The sequence below is a fragment of the Acomys russatus genome, chromosome 18, assembly GCF_903995435.1.
Source record: "Acomys russatus chromosome 18, mAcoRus1.1, whole genome shotgun sequence".
Classification (NCBI taxonomy): domain Eukaryota; kingdom Metazoa; phylum Chordata; class Mammalia; order Rodentia; family Muridae; genus Acomys; species Acomys russatus.
This window is the reverse complement of record NC_067154.1, coordinates 44,691,815-44,716,309: the sequence shown is the minus strand read 5'-3', so window position 1 is coordinate 44,716,309 and position 24,495 is coordinate 44,691,815. Positions and strand designations below refer to the sequence as shown.

General features: G+C 40.7%; 1 pseudogene; it reads right to left on the bottom strand.

The window, feature by feature from the left end:
* Positions 1-21,196: 21,196 nt before the first annotated feature.
* LOC127202321 (ADP/ATP translocase 2-like) lies at positions 21,197-22,172 on the bottom strand (annotated as a pseudogene).
* Positions 22,173-24,495: the final 2,323 nt, after the last annotated feature.

Below are 24,495 nucleotides of genomic sequence, written 5' to 3'. Positions count from 1 at the left end.
GCTCTAGAATAGTGTGTGTGGGGTTGCTCTGGGTGGGAGAGGTCAGCTTCTCACTGTGGAGGAACAATGTCTCCAGCATTCCACTTCATGGGCCCCATCAGAGGACTCCCCACCCACGCTCCATGAGATTTCCAACACAAGTGTCCTCACGCATGCAATTCCTACAACGTTAGAAGGTTGTTGACAATCCCCCAGGCTGCACACACCCCAAATGTATTCCAGGAAAAGCCCTGTAAATCGTACAATATATAAAATCTCAGTAATTCTGGGACAAACTTACTGTGATAATAATTTTTTAATAGCTATGACGTACTTTTCTTCCTAACAACATTGTGAGTATTATCCAGGGGTGGTGGCCTGGGAAATGGTCCCAGGGTTATCTCGCGTTTCCTTACATCTATAATTCCTTTTTTGACATGCTCATTTGTAACATACAATGGGAATTGATAAGCTATCAGTTATGTGGATATTTGAAGGAAGAAAAGTATCCACTGAATAAGAGATTGCTACTCTTTTGTAACAAGATCTCAAGGCATAGTCTAGTCCTCTGGGATATTTATGAAGGATGACTAATATTTAGAAAGTAATGAAACATTAAGCCTATAGTTCCAACAAATTAAATTAAATAAGATATCATTAAACGATATCACTAACCTCAACACAAATAGACTTAATGTAGTGTACACCATAGAGCCTTTATTTTTTTATTAATTTATTCATATTAAATCTCAATAGCTATCCCATCCCTTGTTTCCTCCCATTCCTCCTTCCCTCCCATTTTCCCCTTACTCCCTTCCCCTATGACTGTTACTGAGGAGGACTTCCTCCCCCTGTATATAGATCCTTTACCTTATATTATAAATAGGGGCAATGCATTAAGCTATATCTGATCCTGTCTGAAGGCCTCTGAGACAGCATACAAATAAGAGCAGCGTGGGCATCAAGACTAACCACATGACACACACACTTTGTGATGATTGCTATAATGAAAAGTAACTGAGTGTATGGAAACTGAGCAAAAGCTCGGCTGTGGCTTACAAACATCCATATAGCCTAAATAGCATCCTTACAGAAATTTTTAATTGAAATGGAATAGCAGAGAGTAGAAAGGAAAAAAAAAATGCTCAATGACAAAATATACGCAACTGTTCAAAGAACTAGAAAATAAATACAATGAAGTAGATGGGGCTTGCTGCTTCCAAAAAGTAGAAATTGAGACCGCTGATAGTTTTGGTTCCCACTGAGAGGTTAAAAGCTGATGGTGTTCAGCTCATGTTTGGGCAGAGAGGTAAGTATGGCTTTATGGGTAGAGGTTTCGAATCTCCCCCAGGGAAGAGCACGCCCATTGTTTGTTCAGCAATAAATGATCAGCCCTGAAAACATACATATGAAAACTCTACAGCCTGAGCAGGTTGTAATTAGGTGTATATGTACAAACATGAACTGAAGTGTACAACTATTAGTAAAAAAAAAAAAAAATCCATGAATTTGAAAGAGAGCAAGGAGGGGAATATAGGACAGCTTGGGAGGAGGAAACAGGAGGAGAAAATGATGTTCGTCCTATCTCCATAGGCTACATGCCCACACTACAGACAGTGAGAGACTCTTTATCTCATTGAAAAGAAGCTGGAAACTAGCACTCAAAAACTCACAAGGAACTGAAACTAAGGAACAATTGCTGTTATAAACAATACAGATAATATTAAAGTTAGTAAAGAAATGTGAAAGTCAGCTTCAAGTACATTTCTTAAGGATCCCCAACGTAATATTGTGAGGGTTCAAAAATTGCTGAAGAAGACTCCAGACTCAAGTAGTATGCAAAAACAAAGAGCATGTATTCTGCAGAAACGGCCTGCATCCAGAGGTCAGCCAAACATACAAAATGGCAGTGACCCGAAGGGAGTAGCTTGTTGGCGCTTTTAAAAGCTTTTAAGGGACCCTATCTGTGACTATGTGACTCTAACTGAGACTGGCTGGTGCTCCTGGAGGATACGTGACTTTAGCCACAGGGCCTTTTAGCAATGTCTGCTCCTCCCATCCCCCTTGGAGTGCTGTTCCATCTCAAATCTTTGAGTCGGGTATAAGGGCTGATATTGGGATTTCAACACCATGATCCGAACAGTAGAGATCCGATCGGGCTCAGTCTGGCCCTTCAATATAAGATACAAATCACTGGGGGAACAGAAGAATACATAGGATAATAAGAAACTGCACAGAAAAAAGGCAACCTGCTACAAAGAGTACAGTGGTTTAAATAATAACAAAGGCGGAAACTTTCTGGACTGAAATAGAACATACCAGAAGAAGAATAGAGACAGCAAACAAGAAGTGCATACTGATGCACCTTTGCAGAGAGACTAATAGAGATCATTAATCAAGATATGAACCAGCTTGAGAATGTTTAGCATATGCCAATTAATACTTCAGAAAAAGGAAATAGAAGTAAGGACAGGAGGACAGTATTGTGAGGGCATGTAACTAAAGTTTTTAGATGTGAAGAAATAGGAGAGTCAGACCATGCCCATCAAGTGTCAGGTGCACAGTAAAAGTGTCGCGTTGGCTACATCATGGTGAAACTGGGACCACCAAGGATAACGGACAATTCGCACTACTGAACCAGTAGACGCACAGTTCACAGGGTTCAGACATGATAAGACTTGATCACTAACATGCAGAGTGCCTTTCATCACTAGGAAAGCCAGGCGATAGGGTGGAGCTTCTACGTCACTGCCAGCGAGGTTTCCCTGTGTTCTGTCTCCAGTATGTGGTGTCTTCAGCGAGTGTCTTACTGTGAAGTTCTGTTCCAACAGGTAATAATAACCTGTGATGTGGGGAGGTCTGTTGGACCACACTGACCATCAACTTGAGAAGAGGTAACCCACATCTGAAACTGGACATTTTGCTTCGTAGCCTGTTGGCATCCGGGAGAGGTATTGCTCCTACACTAAAGGCAATAACATTTAAGTCCATTTTATGTGTGTGTGTGTGGCTTAGGAAGCTTCTACAGGACTGGGCTTCCGTAATGTAGGAGACATAGCTTAAAGCAATCACCGGAGGAGTAGGCTTGTCAAGCACAGAGTCCCACTTTCTTTAAAGGAAGGAAGAATGGTGCCTGGTCATCTGGAACGCTGGACTGAAAGCGGTCAGACAACCTGATGATCCTCTGCCGCCCCATTAGAAGCCGGGCTCCACCTGAATTTCCTCCAGATCCTGAGAATTATTTAGGCCCTAAACCTGGGCTTTGTCCCTCAGTGAATAGAGCTCATGCTTATGGAAGAGGTCCATGTGCTTTGCATCCTCCAGCAATGGAATCCATCCTTATGTTTAGTACCAGTCCTTCCTCTAGGCCCTAGACCTGAGCACTGTTTCCTAGGCAATAGAACTCATTCTTGTGATAAAAGTCTCAGGTACTTGACTATAAAGGGATATTTCACAAGGGAATGTCCATGTAGCCATGCCTGAAGCTTTGTTATGAAAATGACCATGGGGAGATTTCCCCCTCAAAGTCTGTGTTTAAATGTGAAGGAAAAGTGAACCATGGGATCAGACTCTCTACAAGCCCAGGTGTACTGAGTTTTTTCCCCCTGATCGCCATGATACTTGCAGACTTCCCCTCCTCTTCACTATATAATTCAGGCATTTGGGCATGTTCTCTCTCTCTCTCTCTCTCTCTCTCTCTCTCTCTCTCTCTCTCTCTCTCTCTCTCTCTCTCTCTCTCTCTGTCTCATTCCCTTGCATGGCAGCTGAGAGCTGCTCCCAATAAACCTGCATTTATATCCTTTAACTTGTCTTGCATTAGCTCATATCACTGTTGCTTCAATAATTTTTATCATTGGGTATTTATAATTATACCTTCATAGATTATTTATAACTATAAATATGCCTCCTGTGTGGCTAGGCACAGTGACTGAAATAAAAATATTGAAGCACTGTGAACAGTTTGGGGGTAGAAATGGATTTAGATAGAAAATGATGTTCTCCTATTCGTATTTAAAAGAAGTTTTATTCCATTCATCATCAATGAATAGAATCGTGTAGGTGTTGACTTAATGCGAATTGAATGCTAATGCTATGAGAAAGAAATGTTTAGATTCATGCACAGTATGTCTGGTGGTTAAGTCAGTGTAATAAAAAATGGAATGGAAAGAGGGTTCTGTGGAAAGTTAGGCAGCAGAGTTGTTGCCGAGGCTCTCCTGATCAAGGCGTAGTTTAAACAAAGGCTTGCAGAAAGTAAAAGAGCCAGCCATGGATAGCTGAAGGAAAAACATTCCAGATCACAAGGAAAGCAACTTTAATGACCTTGGGTGTTCTGCCTGTTTGGGGAAAGCAAGGCAGTCAACGGCTCCTGAGAGAATGAGTAGGATGATGGGGTGGAAGCTTGTGAAGACAGCAGGAAGCAGGTGGTCTAGATGGACCGAACACAGACAAGGCCTGATTGGCCACTGAGAGAACAAGCTCTTCACCTCTGACTTGGGAATCTACTGAAGAACAGGAAACAAGTATTTAGAGCATACATGATCGTGGGCATTTGAATAGGTATGGCCCCCATAGACTCATGAGTTTGAATGCTTGGCACATAGGGAGTGGCACTATTAGGAGGTGTGGCCTTGTTAGGGGAAGTATGTCACTATGGGGGCAGACTTTAAGGTCTACTATATGTAGGGGACAGGCTATAGGGCCAATGTTCAGCCATCTTGTCAAAGCCTAGGTTCATGTTTCTCCAGCAGTCTGTCATTTACCAGAAACCAGCTGACCCTGTCGTGGTTCGGCAGTTAGACACACCTGCTGTGGTTTATTGTGGGGGGTGGTCGTTCTAAGACCCCTGAGCTCATAGTAAGAGCTACTCCTTTCTGGCTATAAACTATCTTTTCCAGTAAGACTACTGGTAAAATCAGGGTAAAGGCCAGCTGCCTGCAAGCAGCAGTTCCAGGAACTTTTTCCTGACTAACCAGATCTTTCACAACTTCCCTTTCTCTCTGGGATTTCTCTCATCTGCAACTATAGCAGCTGTAAAGGTAGAAACCTGCTGGAGCATTCCAGAGCTAGGTATCCATAGCAACCCTTGCTTATGCAAATACCCATGCCTCTGTGCCTATATAAACTCTGTAAAAATTTTCAATAAACAGGGCTTGATCAGAATCCAGACTTGCCCTCATTTCTTTGTGTCTCCTGTCCTCCCACTTGTCTGCACCTTCCACAGGTACCCATTGAAGACACAACAGGACGGAACAATTATATACATGCTCACGATACTTCCAGTGACAAGTCTCCTTCTGCTGTCTTCAGACCAAGACATAGAACTCTCAGCTCCTTCTCCAACACCATGTCTGCCTGCACTCTGCCATGTTTCCTACCATGATGCTAATGGACTAATCCTCTGAAAGTGTAGGCCATCCTCAATCAAATGGTTGCCTTTATAAGAGTTGCCTTGGCCATGGTGTCTCTTCACAGGAATAAAACCCTAAGTAAGATAGTGATGAACTATCAGAAAGCAGCACATATTTTAATGCTCCTGGTTATATGGTGCTTCAGACCAAAAGAAAAAAAAGAGTATATTTATTGCCTATAAAAATAAAGAAAACTTTTTCTGAAATACAAACACAACATCCTTAACAGCAAACCTAGTGTAGTTTTCCTAATAATCATGAGTAAATGTTGAAATGATTTGGGGGTTAAGGAAGTCATTTTGCTAAGTCTACCCAATATTTTTTCTTGAAATGAACACACACTTATGAAGAGAAAAAAAATAACAATACCGTGTTTGCATATTGCCTCAACATTATATGAGCTTGTCATAATTTGGCTAGCAATGTTCGTTATAGTGATCAGCACTGATGACAGGATGAGGCTTACCTTGGAAGGTTTTTAAGGATCTTTTGAGTTTCAATCATCATTACAGTAGCTGTGGTGATTATAAATGACAAACTAATTACATATATATTTATTTTAAAAGTCCTGATAAGTACCTTGTGTAATACAGTGTTTCAAATCCTGTCACTCAAGTAAATGTTGTTTAAAATTTCTTGAAAGTTTAAGTTTTCATGAGAAACAAGAATGAATCATGTTGGAAAGAAAAATACTCCATAGTACTTGAGTCTGCTCTCTTAGCTGTTCCTTAGAGTTCAAAGAACAAACTCGGAAGGTGTCTTTATAAAGAGTGTCAACTTTCAGTGCTCAAAGTTACTCTAAAAGAATATATATTAGAGTAACTCTTTATCATCAGGATTCAGGTAAAACTCAGAAGCCATCTATAGAAGAAAGGGCATCCCCAACTTCAAGTCCTTCGACGCTTCACACAAGAACACATACTTGCAATAATACAATTATACTATTTCATCTGCTGGTTTAATTTAATCGCCTTAAAAATTGGACAGTATGATGAGTGAAAGATTTAGGAGTTTTACTTGGACAAAGGTTGATTAATATAGAGCAAAAGAGTAGGGTAAGCTTTTTAATTTGCATTATATTGTGCAGGGATTTTAACAGTTTCTTTGAGGATGCATAAGGCAAAAAATGTGATTCTTCATGACCAGAAAAATCACCCCTCTGTGAATTCAGTTATGTAGAATGACAATACTGAATGTTTCGCTCTCTGGCTTGCATGAGTGGATTCACCATTCCATGGCTTCCGCTGGGGCTCAGTTTTTGTCCGTCAGGCCACCTGTTTGAGTGAGACGCTATTGCTATGAGAACTAGCTCCTGGTGCTAAACTTCCTTTTGTCTCCCTTAAATCTCAGAAAAAGTCAAGGGAGCAATGCCTTGGCAAAGGAGACCAAGGCCCAAGTCCACCCCTCCACTTCCTCTGCATCTATAATGCACATTGTATTCTGCAAAATGAAGTAATGGGAAGCTGGGATTCATTAGGAAGAAATTATATTTTCTACTCAACAAGGCAGAACATTCTAATTCTATGTCTTGAGAAACTTCAACATAGAAAGCCTTATTTAACTGGCAAGCAGAAAAAGATGAAAATCAGCTTTCTTACTAAACTTGTTAAATGGTAGTCTTTATCTGTGAGAGAAGCTAATTATATCTTGCTTGTGCAAAAGTTCTGTTCACTAGCTAGTTGTTTGTATACGGATCTTAAACCAAGTTAACTTTGCCAGGTTAAAAAAGATTACCTAACCATATAATTATATAAAAAAAAAAAAAAAGTGACCTTTGATATTTCTCAATTACATTGTGTCCACACACACACACACACACACACACACACACAAATGTTTTCATTGAAATGGGATATCAACTGCAAACACTATCTACCTCACATAAACATCTGCTTTCATATAGTTTACAAAACAGAATCTATTCATAGCCTCTCAAACAAACAGGAGTTCTTCATAAACAATTTTATTGATATCTCTTGAAGCCCACAGCCTGGTACCATTTAAACATGTTCACTCTTTCTCCTGCATGTTCCCTTCACCTTTGTGGGAAATCTTTCACCCCAAGACTCTGCCATCAGCATCTCTGTCAAGTAGAGATTTTGTCCTTTGACTACCTTGTCTGCGGATCCTGTGCTGACAAGTTCTTCCTACTGATAATTCCATTTACCAGGTTTGTCCACCATCACTTTCCATGACACTTCATTTTTGAGGCTCTTGATCTCTTCAGACCTGCCACTATGGTCTTATTTCACATTTCTTTAAGTATTAGCATCCTCTTGGCACTTATTTGAGGTTACTTTGAGCAGAACATAGTTGATCACTCAATATCTCCTTGGTTGTCAACATCCTTAGTTGTTTTACTGTTTTCAAAAACTGTCTAGAACATTTTTGCCTATCAATTTCTTGACTTTTATGTTCCAAGATCCAAGCCACTGCACCTTCCCTTTCCTTGGTGCACTATTGCTCTGCCTAGCAAACACTGTTCCACTCACTTTTTCTCGTACCAAAGTCCAACAATTCTTTGACTACAATGGGATATTTGTGATTGTCTATTGTACAGTTATTGTTCTCGCTGTCCTTTTGTAAAGTTGACAGGAACTTAGAATAGCCACCATGACAACCAGTGTACAAGCACTTTGTCATTGCACTTTATTCCTATCAACTCTTGAACATCTGGCCTTCATCTCACATACTGTGCTGGCTAATTTTATGTCCACTTGACACAAGCTAGAGTCATTTGAGAAGAGAAAACTTCAACAAGTGTGAACTGTAGGTGAGCCTGTAGAGCATTTTCTTAATTAGGGATTGATGGGGGAGGGCCCAACCCCATTGTGAGTGGGGCCATTCCTGGGCTAGTGGTCCTGGGTTCTATAAGAAAACAGGCTGAGCAAGTCATGGGGAGCAAGTAACACTTGCTCCATGGCCTCTGCATCAGCTCCTGCCTCCAGGTTCCTGCCTTGTCTGGGTTCCTGTCCCAATTTCCTTCAGTGATAAACCACTTCCAGTGGTATGGAAGTACAAACCAAACAAACCCTTTCCTTTCCAACATGATTTTCATCATGTTGTTTCATTACAGCAATAGAAAACCTAACTAAGATACATGTCTTGCTCTCTTATCAGAATTTCCCATCAAACACTCAAACATTTTTCTCTCACTCTCAGGCATGCTTTTCTGGAAAACTCAAAATGGAGTTTGAACCAACTCTTTGTTTCCTCCATGTATGCTATTAATGAAATACACTGGAGCAAAGTATTCAACCACACTGGTTTTGATTTAATTTCACATCTTGGGCTGTATGTTTTCTGTTCTTTATCATTCCTCACTCTTCAACGTCGATGTTTAATTTCAGACATCCCTCAGTCCCTACCTGCTATAGGGTGTGGCTGGCATGCCCCGCCCTCCATCCTGAATTACCAAGCCCAAGGATAAGATTGTCCCTCTCCCAGAGGCCCTTCACTAGATAATCCATAGATTTTGGTTCCACTCCCCCTGTCCTCTTGCTCTCCTCTTTCATCTCTCTCCTCCTTTTCTTCTCTTTCCTCTTTGTTCTCTCTCTACATGTCTCTCTCTACATGTCTCTCTCTCTCTCTCTCTCTCTCTCTCTCTCTCTCTCTCTCTCTCTCTGTGTGTGTGTGTGTGTGTGTGTGTGTGTGTGTGTGTGTGTCTGTATCTCTCTGTGTCCCTGTATGTCTCTGTTTGTCTGTGTCTCTGTCTCTGTCTTGGCCTCTGCCACCCCCATCAAAGCTGAGAGCTGCTTCCAATAAGCATACATTTATATATTATAACTTTCTCTTGCAATTAGCTCATCCGGTCGTTTTAATCAGTAGACATTTTATATAAATTTTCCTTTTTAGTTTTTATTAGTTTATGAAGCAACATGTTTTGTTATAACATCTAGTCTACACTTGGTTGACTCTCCCCCACCTCTGAAATTATTATTCTTAATGTGTCTGTTTTATAAAGATGATAATGACTTAAATTAACCCTCATGCCAAATGTCAACCAGCTTTTAGATTAGTAGAATCACATACCAAATGCCCTTTTGTGTCTGGTTTTCCCTAGTTGGTATAATTACTTTTAGAGCTATTTATGCTATACTGTTCAGCAGCAGCTACCCCAATTTAATCACTTTAGACTAACTTTAAAGGCTGGTTGGGTAGAACAGTAGCAGTTCTCAGTTGGTAACTAATGGTTCCATATTGCCAATCAGAGAGGCCCTGCTCTCTGTGGTACAAAGCCATGCGGACTTGGTGCTGGGAACGAACTCTCAATCAGCCCTCTCTAGAGCAGACACTGTTGTTTCTGGTGTATTGGAGTCCTTATGGAACCCAGCCCCAAGTGCCACCTCTGCAGTCTAACTATTGAACAGTCAAGGATTCAGGGCTCTGCTGATCTCCAGCATTTTCTCACTACAGACCCTCTCCTTTCTGGTTTTCTATATTTATTTACTCTGTGGGTCAATAAACAAATCCACAACATGTGACACAATCAGTAACGAAAAGAAATAAGCCTTCAAATCACCAACAAATGTGGGGAAGTCTTAAATTCATATTATTAAATCAGGAAGCCAATTTGGAACTTTTTAAACCAATTAATATCTTTTATGGTGTAAATTCAAGTACTTACTACTGAGACAGTCTCACAAAGTTGCCCAGGCTTCTTTGTTATACAGAGGGAATTCAAAACAAGCCTACATAAGTTAATTGCATTTGAGCTGAAAGTAGAAATCTCATATTTGTGTCTAATGTTCTCATTAAGCTATTAATTTCAATAACCAGTCTTTTGAGATAGCTATTTGGATAATTTTTCAAATATTTCCTTATGTCTTCCCTTTTCTTATTTTTGCACATTTTAAAATTTGGTTTTTCAACATTCCAAAAACAAAGTTTATATCCAATAGCCAATATCAGTCATGTAATATTGCCAGAGCACTAATTCTTTTTTAGTGGTTAATGTTAAATCTTCTTGACATTGACTTCTTTGTCTGTCTTCTTCACTTGTCAAGTGGATAAATATTTCCTAGTTTTGGCAGTTGTATGTGTATTGCTGCAGTAAATATTCATGTGCAAGTCTTTGTATGAACATGAATTTCAACCCCTCCTGGTCATTCTCTCAAAGTCCAGCTGCTTTTCCAGGTAACCAAACTCTGTTTCTGTTATACTCAGAAACGCAAGACATCCCCAACAACTTGGTTTTCTTAGCTTATCTGAACCTCTAGCTTGTCCTAAGTTCAAACTATGAAGGGAATTTGGTAATTGGAAGTTCTTGCAAAGGGAGGGAGGGGGAGAGGGAAAGGGAGGGAGTATCTTCCGGTGCTGGACTGTAGCTGAGCCTGGAAAACACCCTTGCTGTTTCTCGATGAAGATAAGTTTCTGGGTTCCACACTCTCACCAAGGATGTAATGCTTGAAGTGTTCCAGGTGTTTACAGGACTCTCTGTCCCTCAGACCTGCCTTGATTGCTTCACCTCAAAGCCATTTGGCCAGTCAACTGTGTGAGGCAAAGCTACATTTCACTGAAACAGCTGCAGACTCAGGTTCCACGTGAGAGCTCACTTCTGTTACAAGAGTTCTCTAAGCTCGCCAGGGTTGCAACTACGTGTGTAGGTTTTCCTTTGTTTGTTTTCATTTCTATACTTTCCTTGAAGTTTGCTTTGTGTAAAATTCTAGGCTTTACTAAATAAACCAGAGTTTGGGGTTTTTGTTTTTTTGTTTGGGTTTTGTTTTTTGTTTTTTGTTTTTGTTTTTGTTTTTTTGAGACAGGATTTCTCTGTGTAGCCTTGGCTGTCCTGTACAAGCTTTGTAGACCAGGCTGGCCTTGAGCTCACAGTGATGTACTTGCCTCTGCCTCCCTGAGTGGTGGAAATTATAGGCGTGTGCCACCACCACAACACCTGGCTAAATGAGAGTTTCAATGGTGTGCTATTAACTCATTTTTTTTTTCCCTAAAGCCAGAAGCCTATCTGTATTTCTTCTGTTTGCCTCTGATTCATAGTTAACTGAGTTTTTTACACAATGTGATTTGACGTACTCAGGATTGTATTTTCTTGTTACTTTGTGAGATCACAAGTCCCTGACCACTATACTTTCTTAGCTTATTATGTTTCTTTTGCTCTCACTTGAGAGAAAGATCTTAATTTGATTTTGTGCGTGTGTGTGTGTGTGTGTGTGTGTGTGCGCACCTCTATATTCCTTATACAGAGCAGGCATTTGTTAATAGGTAAATTTTAAATTGTCTCATATCAAACAATGAAATACGCGAATGAGGTGGCTGTCCCTGGAGATTCCTAACTTCCCCGCAAAGCAAAGTCACTTGTCAGCCAAGAGTTTGGATTTTTCAATAGTAATTAAGAACGCAGTCTTCAACTCCAGCTGGGCCCTTTTGTTTGGGGAAGAGCTCCTGAGGTTCAGGAGCAACGTCATATATTAATTCTGTGGGAAGGCTTGCTAGACAACTGCCTTACAGGTGCTTCCTGTTGAAGCTCGGAGTTCCCATGCAAAATGGGAGAGGACAGCTGAGAACAAAACGCAGCCCACTTAATTGCATTTGCCCCAGTGTGCTGGATAGAAAGCCACTGACCAAAAATAACATGTTTAAGCACTGTTCGAGTTGAGATACAAACCAGCAGCAGTCAGGAAATTCAAAATTAAATCTGAGCTCCGCCCTTCTCCTGCTCCATTGTACCCAAGCAGCGCCAAGGTCAAAAATTAATTGGAGACTGAAAGCACACACAGCCTGCAATATTTCAGCTCAGTGAGGTCAGGAGGAAAACTTAGTTAAAACCTTATTAGAGCAGTTTACAGGAGCACATTATTATGAATATGAAATCAGAGCCCTGCCTTGATGGATCGACACCACCTCACCATGTAATTTGTTGAGAATAATTTGAAAATGAAGTGAACATAATTAAGCTTCTGTCTTATGATATTCTGAACATTTGTCTCCAGGTATACTTGTCCCTATAGACTTGACACTCAAATCAGAAAATAATAAGGCACATTTCAGTCATTCAGTTTTCACTTGGAATTTGGCTGTCTTTGAATTATAAGACAACCTTAGAATGGACTGTAAATTCAGTTAACTTTCAAGCATTCTTATTCTGTATAATTCTAAGTCTAAAACAAATCTCAATATTACCAGGAAAACCAAAGGCACATTGCACTGGGTCCACACTTCAGTGAAGAGGTAGGCCTGTCTGCCTTAAGGGGAAAGCAGCCATATAAGTGGTTGACATATAAACAGAACACGAATTTTTGGAGTTTACATTATTCTGTGGGTGTATTTATACTTCCCTCTTAGACGATGCCATGGTGCCTAGACAGATTCACCAATTTTTTTTTTCATTTTATTTGAAACACTACAATTGTGTGTGTGTGTGTGTCTCTTTCTCTCTCTCTCTCTGTGTGTGTGTGTGTGTGTGTGTGTGTGTGTGTGTGTGTGTGTGTGTGTGTGTCTGTGTGCACCCAGTGTCCTCCTCAATCTTGGTCCACCTTATATGTTAAATGGGGTGTACCACTAAACCTTGGTCTTGTTGATTCAGCCACACTGGCAGCCCAGCAAGTCCCCAGGCTCCTCCTGTACAGGCTGCTTCAGCCCTGAGGTTCAAGGTGTGAGCAGCCATGCTTGGTCTTCATGCGGGTGCCGGGGTTTGAACTCATGTCCTCATGCTTGTGTGCCTAGCACTTCACCATCTTCTCACACAAATATAGAAAACATGGTATCTTTTCTCATGAGAGGGTAGGGGGAAAGGGTACAGCAGTAGAAAACTGAATAGAATTAGAAATTTTGATTTATCTGAGTGCCACCTTGATTTATTTAATATCCTGTTTAATCATCTATTGGTGAATATGATTTAACTTGTATTAAGGCTTTTAACCATATTCAGATTAGAAGATAAATATAACATAGAATCTGAACAGCTATTTATTGAATCATTTTGCTTTTTATTTTATAACTTACACTAGAGTAAATTATTTTGAACTTAAAGTGCATTTCAAAAATTGTTGCAAAAAGTTTATATGGCTTTTAGAAGATATGAATTGATAGTTATATTTATAATGCTTTATAATATAATGTGCTTTCAAAGTGAGATTAACCATTTTATGACAACTATTCATGGATCCTGCCACTGCCTGCATTGAAAAGTATGAAAAACAGAAAATAACATAAATTAAGTGTAGTTTTTAAAGTAAGACTTTGCACCAGGCGTAGTGGGGCATCCCTGTAATCCCAGCACTTGGGGAGGCAAAGGCAGGTGGAGTTCTGTGAGTTTGGGGCCAGCCTGGTCTACAAAGCGAGTCCTGTCGGCTTCAACTTTTTCCAACCAACTTTATTTGAGGTCCTTTAATGCTTATAGCTCCCTTCCAACCCATCCACCCTAGACAGGAGAGAAAAGAGGTTAACGGGAACAGGAGAAGTTAGACTTTTTTGGACTTAGTTCCTGGGAGCAATTCCCCTGGTGTAGTCAACAAGATTTCAGCAGACCAGCAATTCCACCAACGTTGCTGCTGGAACTTGAAACAACAGCCAGAGGCCAGAGCAGCAGCTGGAACCCAGAGCCCCAAGAGTTCTCTGGAGCAGTTATCTCCAGGAGCATCTCAAAGTGGAGCAATAAACAGCCAAACAATACCAAGACCCAAAAAGCCCCCACCTCCTGTTTTGGGCTCACATATATCTCCTCTCAGAGTCTATTCGAAGATGTTTTTCAGCTGGCAAAAAACAAACCCGAGATGGTTCATCTTCCAGTGGATAAACATCACCTGTTCTCTCACAAGTCTCTTCCCCACCCCACACTTGGGATCAAAACAAAAACAGGTTTACATCCATTGCATATCCCACACTTGGGATCAAAACAAAAACATGTTTACATCCACTACAGAGTCCAGGACAGGCAAGGCTACACAGAAAAACCCTCTCTCAAAAACAAACAAACAAGCAAGTAAGACCTTGTAAGAAAATGTTAAAATGTTTTATTATACTGTAAGACTTTAAAAGCAAGAAATCTAACCTTTTCTTAAGATCAAGCCTAATATTCATTTCTCACAACACAGGTGTGGGTTTGACACTCAAGGCTACTGTACTTTTTTCTCCCGGGGAGATCTCAATGGCTCCTTTGTTAGGGCAGCGTACCATAGCTCATCATGTGGATATCTGAGTTTTACCATCTTTTCAGTTCTCTAATTCTCCCATTATTTCTTCCCTACCAACTCCCATACTTCTAAACAGCGGACCAGCGTGTAAGAAAAATGCTCTATAGAAATAGCTGGTTCTCTCACTACTTGGGAATTACATACAAACAGCTCTGTACTCACCATTGTCTGGCACAAAAGAAAAGAGAAGCCCACCCCAACATGACCTGCTGCACAGAATACCTTTTGTTATCAACTTCAGTGCTTTCTGAATCCTCAAGGCAGCCATTGACAAGTTTTCTTTTCCCACATACATAATTTATAAATCCTCTAATTAAAACTTCACGAGTTAAAGAGTTAATACTAGTTACTTGCTTTCTGAATGGCAAAAATTAATTTCCCCCCAAATCTACTTGCAGTGTGTTTCTCCTTTCTCTAATACTGTTCAGGGCAGTGAGTGTTTTGCAGCCTCGCCCTGAGGAACAGTCTTACAATTACTTCTCTCAGCAAACAAAAGCTTGCGCACTGTGAACAAGTCTTAGACAACAAATGCTCTAGGGGAAATCCTATACCACATGATATATCACTGACCTTTTTCCTCTGTCCTTCTTACACAGAGTTCTGAGCGCAGCCTCTGGTTCCATTTGTGGAGCATTTGACAGTGACTGATAGTTTTGTTTTCCTTGCCTGTCCTTATGTTTAAATACACTTGCTCTTAAACGGAGATTTTGGGAAGTACAGGGTGAAGTTGGAAAGGGGGTAGGGTCAAAAATATGTGAAATCCCTATCCGGAGGATACCTCAAGCTTGTTATCCCAAAGCGTGCATGGCTTTTAAATTCCTGTGCACAACAAGAATTTGGAGCTATCATCCACTACAGCAAATTACTTGAAGTCTAGGCCGCCACCTGTTCCCCTCAGGTTGAGAGGAAACTAAACGTCATCCTCTGTAAGCTTCAGTGACGTCCTTTACGTGTGCATCAAACATACAACTACATCCTCAGCTTGGGATCAAAACGGGGCTCATATGAGAAGGCCTGCCTGATCTTGAAATATATGCAGAAGCCCACTGAGTTTTATAGAATGTGATTAGAAAGGACCGAGCAAACTCAATCACTAGTTTTTCTCTCTGAAGCCACATTTGATATCATTTGCATGTCTCTTAAATACAGAAAGCCATACCCTGGAGTGACTATCTTCTCTCTCTCTCTCTCTCTCTTCTCTCTCTCTCTCTCTCTCTCTCTCTCTCTCTCTCTCTCTCTCTCTCTCTCTCTCTCTCTCTCTCCCTCTTCCTCCCCCCCTCTTTCTGTCTCTCTCTCTCTCTGTCTCTCTCTCTCTCTCTGTCTCTCTCTTGTTCTCTCTCTCTGTCTTCTCTCTCTCTCTCTCTCTCTCTCTCTCTCTCTCTCCCTCTCCCTCTCCCTCTCCCTCTCCCTCTCTCTCTGTCTCTCTGTCTCTCTCTCTCTCTCTGTATGCCTTCACCATTGGTACCCAGACAGCCCATCCATCCTTCCTCTGGTCTATTAGAATAGCTGTCATCGTTCTACAACCACGTGTGTGCTATGATTAAAAATCACCCATTAGTCCCCCATGTCTCTTGGGATGCAATCCTAACTCCTCTACCTGACTTAGAAGGCTGTGTGAACCCGCTTCACTTAGATCTGAGCACTGATGCTTTGTAGCTCCTGCTTCCGCCCACACTGGGAGATGCTCACAGCTCTACGTCAGGGTAGAACAGATAAGCTTCAGAGTGACAATTTTTCTCAGGAAACTTTCTGCACTTCTCAGTGGGAGTCCACTTCTTTTACAGCACATGAATCTAGTTATTCTTTCTTATTCTCTCTCTCCCACACCACTCAAAGCTCTTACCCATTAGCCATGACTTGTCTGTTTTACACTCTAGATCTGACACTATTTGTTCATAGTGAGAATACCGGGACTTAGAACAGTGCCTTGCTACTAAGGTTAAAGGAAGAAAAAAAAAAAAAAGAGAAGGAGGTGCAGGGGAATGGGAGAGAAGAAATTGGACAGACCACCTGAGCAAAACCATAATCAACAATATCAAAGAGATGTCTTTCAGAATGAGTCAGGAAATAACCCCACAGGTAAGGTGAGTAATGGGAAAGCCTAATTGTGAGTTCTTATTTAATAAAAAATTTAACCAACTGAGCTACACACTTGACATCTTCTGGTTTTTAACCTCCTTTGACAACAGTATACAGTCTTCTGAATTATCTTGAAAAGAGTTTGAAGCAAATGGGCTTGGCATTTTACAGATACACTGCAGAGTCCTGCAATGCCGCCAGCATTTGCTACAACCCTGGCTACAGATCTGTGTACCCCTTTGCAGCTGCATGCCGGAGCTAGCAGAATTTTTCATCTTTCCTTTATTGTTTACTGTGATCCATGCATTATCCTAAAAACAAAGGAACGCTTATATCTTCTTTTGTATTCTCTTAGCTTCCATGATTAAGCACACCCCTTTTCACAAGCCTACAGATTGAAAGCCCATGCAGGCATGGCTGGGCTTTCTGCTTATACATTCACAAAATCAGGGTGTCAGGCAGGCCACCCTGTTCTCTGGAGGCTCTGCAGGAGGACACACTTCCATATTCATGCAATTGACAACACCTTTTGCTTAGTCGACTGGCATCAGCATTTCCCAGCTAGTGCATATGTCTTGCCATGGGGCCCACTCGATCTGCAAATCTGCAATGCCACATCAAGTCCTCTTTACTCTTAGATGCCCTCTGACTTCCTCTTCTGCCACCAAAATAGAACTGTGCCTTGAAAGGGCCCACGTGACTAGGCTGGGCCCTTTTGTGACCTTCTGATTTTAAGGTCAAGAGATTAATAACATGCTTGTGCCTGCAAAATTTCTGCCAGGCAGCATAATTTAACCACTGAAAGTAAAATCAGCTCCCAAAGACAATAGGAGCCATGTTGGAATTCAGCCACTGGAAGTAGAGATGAGTTTTTTAGCTCCTTTCACTGTAGGAGTTTTTAGGATTATCCCCTTGTTAATAAACTCTTTTTACAGTCATGGCTGTAGGTGTATGTGCCAGGGTCTGCTCTCCCTTCTGTGAGTTAATGAAGAAACTGTTTCCTCTTTGTTGTGAAGGGACATCTCTCAAATTTATAGTGGTGGATATAGAAAATCCTCCTGAGACAGACTTAACTTTCTGTTCCATTCTAAGTATGGTTCTGCTAGAGGGTTAATTGGTCAGAATTATCTGTAAGTCTTCAAAACTAATTTTTCTCTTCTATGCACTTCTGATAGTCATTGGGACTGGAAGAGAGGCTCCGGGGAGGTCCGGAAAAAACTCAAAGTGAGCAGGACCTAGCATGACTTCAGCCTGACTTCATCACTGGTGAAAAGAGGCTGGGTAAAAGGAGGCAGCAATGGCTGAAGAAGGCCTCACACACCTTGAGGGCTAGAGAGGATGCTTCCAATGGGGCAGGGTGGGGGTCGGGTAACCATGATGCAATCAGCAAGAACTGAATGCTTTGAACATGTTAGCAATTTATTAAAGAAAATGTCCAATGTGCACAAATTCAGAGAAAGGAGAGAGAAAAAGCTTGTTAAAATTCATCACACATAATTAAGTTATCAACTCATTGCCGGTTTTATTTTTTCCTTACATCACTAACTTCTTCATATTACTATTACTATGGCTATTATAATTACTGTTACTGTTGTGCTGTTGCTGTTGTTGTTGTTGTTGTTGTTGTTGTTGTTGTTATTTGAATATGAAGTTTTCCCACAAGAGGGTTAATGTGTTCAAGGCTCGGTACCAAGTGCAGCAACACTCAGTGGGTATCACTAGATGATAATAGTTCTGACATCATCACTTGGCTACTCCAATAATGGGATGATAGTCTGATAGCATTATTGGAAGCTGACCATATTTTAAGAGGTAAGGCATAGTTGGAGGTAGTAAGTTACTAGACGTATACCCTGGAACAGTATTCTTGTTCTCTCTCTCTCTCTCTCTCTCTCTCTCTCTCTCTCTCTCTCTCTCTCTTCTCTCTCTCTTCTCTCTCTCTCTCTCTCTCTCTCTCTCTCTCTCTCTCTCTCTCTCTCTCTCTCTCTCTGCCTCTTGCCCCTACTCTCCCTCTCTTCTTCCTGGATACAATAAATAAATTGACCACCTCCATGATGTTCGGACATGCACCAGATCCAAGCAATGGAGCCTGTGAAGCTGAGCTAAAATAAATCTTTTATCCTTTAAGTTGAATGGTGCTAGTTATTTTGTTGCACAATAAATAAATAATACAACTAACACTGTGTCGTGTCAATGTAATCATCACCATAATCGGCACATTTACAACTCAATGCAGGTGTATAGAAAAAAAATAATGAATGAGGAAATCAGTGAATGAGTTCTTAGACCACACCTGGCACAAAGTATGCCTTCAAAAAGACATTCTTCTGAATGGAAAGGGTGACCGTTTTCTTAACGTTAACCCAAAGCATCCGAGAAGAAGGCCATAACCCTGATCTCTGAAGTTGTCATTTGTCTCAGATCCCCTTGCTGCAGACAGATGCTTGGATTCTGGGCTCCCACACATCTGCAGACATTTCTTTCAATCCTACACAGTGACCTCAGTCTGAGCCCTTTGCTGACAACTTCCAGTTTGCTATTAAATTACATCCTGGTTTCTATATTTTTTTTTTCATTTTTATTTCACTCTGGTAATCTAGAAATACTCCTCACTGATTAATAGCTGGCTTTTTAGTGTTTAAAACTCTACCCTAAAGTCAAAGTGAGTATTCACAGCTCTTACTTTGTTTTTCACAGCAATGGAATAAAGAGATGCAGTAGTTGGGGAGAAGTGCGAGGTTCTTTGATAGCGTATGCAGTCAGCACCGAGCAGGTCAGAACACCACACTTTCTTTATGCATCCTGTCTAGGAAGCTGAACTTCTTAGGTTATTTTCCTCTTTAAACATTTTGTCCCTATCTACCTAAATAGTCACTCACTATACTAGATGCTTACTCTTTAGATGAACCAGCTTACCATGACCACCTGATTTCTTTTTACTTTTTCCTTTTTTATTATTTTTCTTTTTTACATATACATTTATATTATTACACATATGACAAACTACCTACAGCAAGAAGGCCCACAAAATAATCAAGAATTATATAAATGTTACATTCATAGTATTTTGGCTGTTTGTATTTGGCAACCTTGAAGAAAACATCTTTCCTATCTTGGTGCATCTAACACTCTGAATGTAAATCAATATCTACCATATCTCATCTTTATCAACTTAAAGCATATATCTAGACCTAAAAACATCTTAACCCCTAAACAACTAAGCATAATTGTAAAACTACACTATCTGGTCTTCAACCCCATCAGAGACTTGAGAAGGAATAAAATTAATTAATTACCTGAGTATACAGGGAGTCAGCACCTTCCCAAATAAGAAGATGACAGAGACAGTTTGCTGCCTGAACAGTCACCCAAAGCTCTCTATAACACTGGAGCATCATCCTTAGCCTTCTGGCCCAATATATCTAACAGACATGTTTGTGAGACAGAAACTATTGAGGACTTGCTTACCCTGTCTTGGCAGAGTTCGCCCGTCAACTCTGTCTGAATCCAAGCTTGCCCATTTTTAGGCAGAATTCTGTCTGCAGCAGAAAGGAGGACATTTTGCTCAGTGGCTTGTATGTCACATTCGAAGCCACCTCCCTAAGGAGGTTCTTTGATGCTCATCATCCTCTTTGAGGTAGGCTGGGCGTTGCCAGGAGTTAACCTGTCTCATTGTCAAAGAAACTTTAACATAATATAAAAAACATCTTTAAATGTGCCATATTCTATATGTCTCTAAGGTTTTTGAAGACCTTATCTAACTATTTTACCTTATCTATCTATAGAATCATATCTGTTATTTTTGAGTTCCAGAAATAAGTACTCTTGATTAGATCGTCCTGACAACTTCTCTATTATCCATTTTAATCATTCAAATTATCATGATAGATCAGTATGTCTGCCAAATTTTCAGAGCTTTCTTGCAACAAGTGCTTCAGATTTGGAAAATGAGGGTAGAGAACCTTTAATAACAATAAACTCCTCTCTCTGTGAATGTATCTTAATTTTTATATTTTCTACCAGAGACATAAATCTAGATTAGATAAAACACAACAAACTATTTAAGAAATGTCCTCTTATTACTTTTAGGAATAGATTAACTCCGTCAAATTTTTAAGTATTTACTTAGTGATTTGATACTATACACTCTTCAAGGATTATCTGTGTATAGTGTTTATTTATTCATTAGAGAAATTATTTTATTGAAGATCCAGTAGATGAATTCTAAGACAGCATACTGATGTTAACATCCTAATTACTTTAAATTATGTATATATAAGAAAACTCGTATAATATCTTCATGTTGAGTTGTATACAAATTGTACGTGAAATTTATATTAAAAAATGGTGGCCAGAATAAACAATAACTTTATTCCCTTTAGAATGATTCCCATATCTTTAGTAGGAAGATAAGAAGGCACATTGGATGCTGGCATGCTGGGATTTTTTTTTAAAGATACTTTTATTTTTTTCATTTTTTTTTTTAAATTTTCAGGAGTGGCTGAAATAAAAAATATAATTCAGTCTCATCATTATTGTCATTATGGAAACTGCTTTAAAAGAAAACTGGTCAGATGGATATTATTGCTTCCAACTTTTTAACTGGTCAGAGTTGCCATTGATAAAATATACAAGCCTAGAGAATCTGTCCAGAATGTTCAAGATATGGTGCATTATATAGCATGCCTGTTCTCGGGGCGAACACGTCGGACATAATTCTGTGTACTTCTTGACCACATCATACAAGACAAGCACAAAGGCACCACCCAAGCCTCTGAAAAGGCTGGACCACACACCCTTGAAAAATGCCTTGCCTTCTTCATTACGAGCAATCTTGCTCCAGCAGTCAAACGTGCCTGCATCCATGATATCCATTCCTCTGCGTCCTGACTGCATCATCATAGGCCAGCAACAGCAGTGACAGACTGTGTGTCATCATCCAGCTGATGAAGATGTGCAAAGCAATCCCTTTGCAATGTCATAGATAACAAAGTAGACAGCACGGTAGATGATAATGCCCTGTACTGACACATTAAAGCCTTGGTATAGGCCCTTAACCCCATCACATTTCTAGATTTGGACCAGGCAGTCACCAAGGCCTTTGAATTGCCTTTAAGCTCCAGCTTTGCCCCATATCAGCTGCTAGACAGGTACGGGCAAAATCAAGAGGGTACACAAAGCACAGGGATGTGGACCCTGAGGCACCACCTGATGCCAGGTCTCTGCAAAGTAGAGCCAAAACTGGGTCCTCTGGTGCAAACCACCCAGAAAGATCAGCTTGTATTTATCTTTGACAGCAAAGATAAGAGCCTAGGTGGAGAAGTATCTGATGACATTGCCTAAGTTACCACACCATAAGGATAGTACTCCCCGTTTTCTGGGGATACGAACCACATAGACTATAGTACTGTTTATCTGCTGTGATTTGCTTGCTGGCATGCTGTACCTGTAGCAGCAGCTTGACTCGCTCAATGGATGCTACCGCCATCTTGGAAACATCCTTAGCTGCTTCACTAGCCAAGAAGTCCTTGGAGAAGGACACAGTGGCGTCTGCCATGTTGAAAGGAAAAAGAGTCAGGCGATGGCAGGACAGGACTGGGTTGACAATTGTCTTTTATTCCCGGACTCTGGGCACATGCTGGGATTGTATGTCTTTAAAACACTCCATGTTTCTATTCAAAGCCAATGGAAGATACACACAGACAGCTGTGGGTTCATCCCAAAGCTGAGTCGCCTCCACAGAATTCCAATGAGGCTGAGGCCTGCAGTGCATGGGGCAATGGCTGATCTCTGACCCTGCCCAACAGCCGGGACTTTTGTCATCCTGCAGCACAAGGCAGATTAGGCTGTAATTACTCTTCAGGCAACGGCTGTAATTACACATTCAAGTCCCAATGTCTGGCAGAGGGAGGGTGGCTGTGGCTGGCCCCAGAAAGAGGAGTCAAAAAGTCAAAAGACAAACTGCTTTTTGATACTTTCTCCAAACCATGGCTGTGCTGTGTGCTCCCCGAAGAAGAGAAAAAAATCAAATTGCTCTGGAAACACACACACTCATTCAAAATACCACAAAGACCTTACTCTCATGAACAGCACTGGACTTGATATATCAAAATATGAACGGCTTTGTGACTAAGAAACAAAAGGCAAAACAATTTAGGGTCCCTACAAGCTTCCCAGCAGATGCCGCTTTCCACTGCTATTTCATGTTAATTACACAAAATGTTGAGAGAAGGAGGGAAAGGAGAGAGAAGAGGAGAACAAGGAAGGGGATGAGAAAGAGAAGGAAGGGAGAGGAGGAGGAAGGAAGGAAGGAAGGAAGGAAGGGAACAACAGATAGCCACTAGGAAAGATAAGACAGGGCTGTATTTTCAAGGATGTTTTCTCAAATCAACTATTTAGCATTCTCTCTCTCTCTCTCTCTCTCTCTCTCTCTCTCTGTCTCTCTCTGTCTCTCTCTCTCTCTCTGTCTGTCTCTCTGTCTGTCTCTCTGTCTCTCTCTCTTTCTCTCTCTCTCTTTCTCTCTCTCTCCATGGTTTCTCTATGTAGCCCTGGCTGTCCTGGAACTCCCTCTGTAGACCAGGCTGGCCTCAAACTCAGATTGACATGCCCCTGCCTCCTGAGGGCCAGGATTAAAGGCATCAGCCACAACTGCTCAACAATAATTTATTTATGGGGCTGGAGAGATGGCTCAGAGGCTAAGAATACTGTCTGTTCTTCCAAAGGTCCTGAGTTCAATTCCCAGCAACCACATGGTGGCTCACAACCACTTGTAATGTGATCTGGTGCCCTCTTCTGGCATGCAGGTGTAAATGCAGGCAGAGCACTGTATACATAATAATAAATAAATAAATTTAAAAAAAAATAATTTATTTATTTTTATTTTATGTGCACTAACACTCTATCACCATGTGCGTCTGTGCGAGGGTATTGGGTTCCCTGGACCTGGAGTTACAGACAGTTGTGAACTGCCCTGTGGGTGCTGGGAATTGAACCCAAGTCCTCTGGAAGAGCAGCCAGGGCAAGATGCTTTGTGCTACCACATATGTAGGCTAAAGGGCTTAGAGAGGGACACAGATGAGCTCTGTCTAACTTTGCTGACTTGAAGATCTGCTAGCAATTACTGGCACCCTTTAACTTCCCTATTCAAAAGTCTAGATCTGCTACAATGTGCTCTTTTCTCAAGGACAACTTCTTATTACATTCTTTTAGCTTTATTTTATTTATTTCTATAAGTCCTTGAGAATTTCCTATGTGTTTTTATCACAGTCACCCTCTCAACTCCTTTCAGATGCAATTCTGTTTCCACACCAACCTAAACTTCTATCTTTATATTTCTAACTTTCAAGACCAATTTACGATATTTACATATTCTTCAATGATGGGTGGAACTTACCAAGATAACCTTTTTGTTTATACAATTTCTCACATTTGATTGTTCTGTGTGGCTTTATGTCGCTGGGAGCTAAACCCTCATCTCCTCATGCACCACCATGCTAAAATACAAAAAGCTCCAATTTAGTTATCACACAGGCACCCCAACTTTACACTCTGCTTCTGGGTCTTTACACATATTTTATTTAGAATATTTTTCCAGTATTTAAAGTTGGCCACAATCATCTGCCTCTACTCTCACAAATGTTTCTTTGTTTTCTCGGTGATGGGATTTTTAGATTTTTTTTTTTTTTTTTAACCATTCGTCATGGACACACTAATACGGTTGTTTTAAAAGCATGTCCTAGAAGTGTTCTGATCCATGTGGCCTGGAACTCTCGGTCTCAGAGATAGCCCAAGTACCCACACTAAAATGGGCATCTCTTGGCACTCAGTACTACTCAGAGTCTTAGAGATGTTCTGCTTTCAATGCACACCGCCTGTTTGCT